Raw genomic sequence first — 6,000 nt, forward strand, 5'->3', positions numbered from 1 at the left:
GCTCCAAGCACAGATGGTCTGAGAGTGGCGTGGTCTCCCGGCCGCAGTCCCCTCTTCTCAGGCTGGCTCTACTCAGCTCTGCCTGTTAACTTTATGCTCACAGGGCTCTCCGATACCTTGCGATTGCCCGATGGCTGCGGAAGCTCCCCCTGCCTGCACCTCCTCAGCTTCAACACAAGGAAAGTCTTAAGTTTGATTCATCTTGGTCAGAATTACGCTGCAGGTCATCCCTGAAGCAGCCAGAGGGTCTAAACAACCCCTGGTGTCAAGGGTGGTGTCAACCCCACCCACACGTTCTATCAGGAACGAATAGTTGCCCAAAGGAGATCCTGGGGGCTGTCCTTATGCTGTAGACCATGATAAATACTAAATGGTCACTGAGTTGTAGAGTGGTTAGTTACGCAGCAATAGCTAACTGATAGGCTAGAAAAATGCTCATGCAGATATGCTCCAACTTTGCACTTATCCCTGGACTCCAGGTTAGCTTAACAATAATAAAACTAATATTCATCAAGCACATGCTGGATGTTCTTCCAAGAACGCAGTGCAGAGTACTTCACATACTTCACCTCACTGAAACCTTAAGACCATCCACAGGGGTAAATTCTGTTAGCATCCCTATTTGACACATGAGGAAGGTGATGTGCAGGGGCTTTAAGCCCAGGATTCCATACCTGCTCTGGTCCCCTCCTGTGACCCCGCCCCCGTCTCTAGGTAAGTGCTTTGTCTTCCCACAACACCCATTGCCTAAGAGGAGTACAGCCACCCTCGCAGATGTGAACGAGGACTGCAACGGTTTGAATCCTGTCCTCCCCTCCTTACCAGCAGAGAAGGCTCAGGAAAATTCTCTACAGTTCTGCCCCTCAGTTTTGTCACCTCTAAAGCAGGGACAGTAATAGTACCTGCCTCGGAGGCTTGTCGTGAGAAGTAGATAAGTTAGCACATAGAACATGCTTGGGACAGTGCCTGGCGCAGAGAAAACCCTCAATAAATGTAGCTGCTATAATGATGATCTTGTCTTCTGGAGAGCCCTAATTCCAGTGCCCCAGTCCCAAAGCCAAATTTGTTGTTTTCCCCAATGGGCCTTGGGGCCTTTGTGTAAATCAGCTAGCTCACCGCCTGCTCCTGTCCCAGAACCCCAAATGGGAACATATAGGTATATAAGTACATCTGTATTGAGCATCTACTGTGTGCCAGGCACTGTTCTAAGCAACTTACATGGACTATCTCATTCTCTTCCAACAGAGAGACTATAATGTATGAACCATTATTGAGCCCCATCAGGTTCAGAGAAGTAAAGTAACTTTCTGAAGATCACACAGTTGATAAGTGGTAAACTTGAATACCTGTGGAAGAGGTCAACTCAAAACATAGGTGGCTGGCTTCCCCCCTGCCCCACATCCCTGCCCCCATATTAATTTCTTTGTTTTCAACGTGCCCGGCCTAGGTCTCCACTCCACTGATGGCAAACATATAGACACCCGTGACTGCTCGGACCCACCAAGACTCCTGGTGACAGCTCCTTCCTGGCCCCCAGATATACAGACACTACTTAGACATAGTGGCTGCAGGAGGGCAGGGATAGGGCTGAATTTGACTCTTTGTCCCCTATAGGCCCAGCCCAACACAGGCAGTTTAGTGAAAGGTCGATTAAATGCAAGGATGAGATTTTTTTTAAAAATGCATAAGGAATGCGTGGGGTGATTGCTCTTCTGCATTTCTTCCTCAAAGCTTGGGCTCACGTCCAGCCCGATCCTCTACTGCCATCATGTGGCTATTTGTAGAATGGCAGGTGGGATCTGTGGTCTCCAATTTTTACTGTGAAAAATTTCAAACTTCGAGAATACAGAGGATAGTATAACCTATTATGTCTATCATCTAGATTTAACAATTATTTAAATTTTTCCAAGCTTGCTTTATATTTTTAAAATTTCAAATAGATCACCAACATCATGATATTTTACCCTGAGATACATCAGCATCATCTCTAAAAATGACATTTTCTACCTAATGACAGTCACATGTTTACAACTAATAAAATTAACAATAATTTCTCAGTATAATTTAATACCTAATTCATACTCAAGTTTTAATGGTTGTTCCCCAAAACGTCTTGTAAAGTTTGGTTTGCTCAAATCAGGAGCCCAACAAGGGCATAGTGGGGTTACATCTCAAGTCTTTTTTATTTTAAAACGAAAATAACCTCTGGTCATGACTTGGGAAGAACTCTGGTTTGCTTTCTGGTAGAATGCCCCATGGTCTGGATTTGTTTGATTGCTTCCATGAGCTGTCAGTTTCCTGTGGCTGCCCTCCGTGTATGTTTGTGAGGTAATAGAAAATATGTGCACTGGTCTCTGCCCCAATTCCTGGCACAGAGCCCCTAAAGCCCTTGTAAATTCCTAAGTGATAAGATCACTGGGGGCGCCTTTTGTTCTAATGAGAGGACTCTGGTGGGCTCCTGGATGACTCTGGGATGGGGTCTGGTCACCAGAAAAGCCAAGCCATCATTAGAAGCTTGGAATTTTCAGCCCGCCTCAGCCTTCTCCAGACAGGGGAGAGGGGCTGAAAATGAGGTTCATAATTGATCCTGCCTACTTGAGGGAGCCTCCATAAACTCCCAAAGTAGGGGGTTCAGAGGTCTTCCAGGGGGACAAACGCACCCACGCTGGGAGGGTGATGCACCCCAACTCCACCGGGACAGAAGCTCCTGTGCCCGGAATGCTCCCAAACCTCACCCTGTGTGTCTTTTCATCTGACCGTTCATCTGAGTCCTTTGTCATAGCCTTTAATTAACTGGTAAGTGTGTTTCCCTGAGTTCTGTGAGCCACTTTAGCAAATTAATCGAACTCAAGGAGGGGTCATTAGAACCTCTGATCTACAGCTGTTGCTCAGAAGCCAGGCGATAACATGAGTTTCTGATTGGCATTTGAACAGGGTCGGGGAGGCAGGCCTGTGAGACTGAGCCCTTGACCTGCGGGGTCTGACACCATCTCTGGGTAGACAGTGTCAGAACTGAGTTCAGTTGTAGGACACCCAGCTGGGTTGCAGAGAATTGCTTGTTGTGGGGAAAAACCATGCGTTTGGGGACCAGAAGTGTGCCAAGTGTCACATGTGGCTAGCGATGGAGACTCATGGGAAGAGAGACGTGTTAGGGAGCAGCTGGGCGTTCCCTACACAGAAAAACTGAGTTTATCTGATTCAGTCTTGTAACCTGGGAACTGGATCTAAATGTTTGATTAGGTTCAGTTTCACCATTTCAGGCAGGAATGCTTTCTGGAGGGTGAGTACTCCACATCATGTCACATCAGGGGGTGTGTGCTGTTTGGTGCCCCCTTTCAGGATTGATGAGATGGGTTAGTGGGTTCAGGTGGGTTCACGTGGGCCTCTCACTGTTGTGGCCTCTCCTGTTGTGGAGCACAGGCTCCAGACGCGCAGGCCCAGCGGCCATGGCTCACGGGCCCAGCCGCTCCTTGGCATGTGGGATCTTCCCGGACCGGGGCACGAACCCGTGTCCCCTGCATCGGCAGGTGGACTCTCAACCACTGCACCACCAAGGAAGCCCTGGGGTGAGATTTGAAGTCAGGCAGTCTGACTTCAGAGCTGGTGCTGTTAACCTCTCTGACCTGTGGTTAACAACAGGTATTAGTAATAATTATAACTATTACTCCTACTGCTATAACCAGCCACTCACTATGTGTCAGACACCTTGGTAGGTGCTTCCCAAGATTTAAAAAACAAAGTTATTCTAACAACCCTCTGAGATAGGCATTGTTACTCTTATCCTACAAAAGAGGAAACCGAGGCTCTAAAAGGTGAGTGACTCATCCAAGGTCACCGGGTCAGTGGAAGAGCATAGATGCAAACTGAAGTCTGTGTGACTCTAAATCTTGTTTCCCTAGTCACCAAAGAGATTTCTGTCCTGCGTGATTCCCACCCTGCCTCCTTTCAGTGGTCCCCCGCTTTTCTCTCTTAGCCCCAGGCACTCCCTGTATCCCAGGGCCCCAGAGCCCCCAGGCCAGGTGATCCACCCAGGGAGCATTTGTTGGGCACCCCCTGCACTCACAGCTGGGGCTGGGGCACAGCTGGTCTAGTCTGGGAGATGAAGTAATTGCCATGTGGTGTATTTGTGCTATAACATGAGAGGGGCAACCTGCTTTAGCACCCCCAGAGGGCACTCAACGCTCCCAAGGGGGCTCTGGGAATCTAAACAGCCTTTAAGAATCAAAGAATTGGAGCTTGAATAGGGGGCGGGGTGTTTCCAGACATCATGACAGATGGTGGAGATTTTCTGGTGCAGGACTCAGCTACACACCCCTGAATTAGTTCCAGGTAGAGGGCTGCCTCCTTATAGGAGGAATGGCTTAGAGCCTGTGGAAACAGGAATTGTTGCATAGAAGAATCGTCTTGCTCTGGCACCTGTAAAATCCAGCACCAGATTGGAAGCAGAGTACAGATAAGTATTGGGATCAAAGAGAGCAGGAGGAGGTGGCTCTGGAAAGAGGAGGGACCAATAGGATTGGGGCTGTACCTGGGGTCTCCCAAACCAGGCTCCAGGCAGGCAAAAGACTCCTGCGGAGGGTCACTTTGGTTTTTGCTCACTATAGCAGTTAGCCATTGCTGTGTAACAAACACACCCCCAAACTTAGTGGCTTAAGACAATAGACATTTTTTATTTACCACGACCCTGTGGATCTATTGAGCAGTTTTAGGGGTAGGGCTGGCTGGGCTGCTCTTTGCGGTAAGCAGGTGGCTTGCCTGGGGTTGGATGGTCTGGGATGGCCTCACCCACATATATCTGGCAGGTGACTCCATGATGACTTGGCCACTGTCCCTCAACATACAGGAGGATTCTTAGGGTTTATTCACATGCCAGCCCTGGGGCTGGGTCTCCAGGGTGGGAGTGGCTGGTGAGAACAAGGCAGGGTCTACATCTAGGAGGAGTTAGAGGGTGGCCTGGTCATAGGGATAGAGTCCCCAGTAAGCACAGAGCCCAGAGCACCTTCACCTCCTCCAGCTGCTGCCACCTGGTCAGCCCTGTCACAGCCCCTGATGGGTACATCTGTGCTTTTCCCACTAAAATCCTTTCATCACCCAGCAGCTAGAAATGAAATGTAGATGAAAGTGTGAATGATTTTAAATCTTTTAAAAATGTAAATCTTTTGAAAATGTAAATCAGATCATGTCACTTCCCTGCCTAAAACCCTCCAAGAGCTCCCCGTGGGGGTTATAGCAACATAATAACCCTGGCATCTGACAGTCACACGGCACTTGCTTATTAGGTGCCAGGTGCTGCTCTAGGCACTTAAGTGTCAATAACTTATTTAATTCTCACAACATCCCTATAAGGCAAATACTACTATTATCACCCCATTTTACAGATGAGAAAACTGAGGCAAAGAGAGGTTAAATAATTTGTCCAAGTTAACATGGATTAAAACCCAAACTCTTTTTTCAAGGCCTGGAACTCTCCACAGCCCCGGTCTTTACATGGCTGCCTCTAGCTTATCAGTTGGATCCTAGCACAGATGTCATCTTCTCAGAGAGAACTTCCCAGATCAGCCAGTTTATAGCGTCTCCCCACTCTCTACCACACCATCCTCTCTTGTTTTCACATCACTTCCCATTTCATTAAATGAGCTTATCTACTCCTTTTCTTACATTCTCCCTTCTGTCCTGGCCCCATCCTCTGCCAAGGTGTCAGCTCCTGAGAGCAGGGACCATGACTCTTGTTCACCTCTGAATTCCAGCACCTGGAAGAGGTGGGTACCGGCTCAATAAACATTTGTTAGAATTGAGGGAGGAAAAGAGGGAGAGAGAGAGGGAAGAAAGAAGGGATAAAGCCTGGCTCCTTCAATATTCCCCTCCCATGCCTAGAATGAGGCTGGAGGAAATGAGTCCTGGAGGAAAAATGGAGGACAAAGAGGAGTGTGATTACGAGAGACCCCGGCAAGGAACGCGGGGGCCTGGGACCCCTCAAGGTACTGCCAGACCAGGCCCCAC

Source organism: Mesoplodon mirus (genome assembly GCF_964341445.2).
Source record: "Mesoplodon mirus genome assembly, chromosome: 12".
In the NCBI taxonomy this organism is placed as follows: Eukaryota; Metazoa; Chordata; class Mammalia; order Artiodactyla; family Ziphiidae; genus Mesoplodon; species Mesoplodon mirus.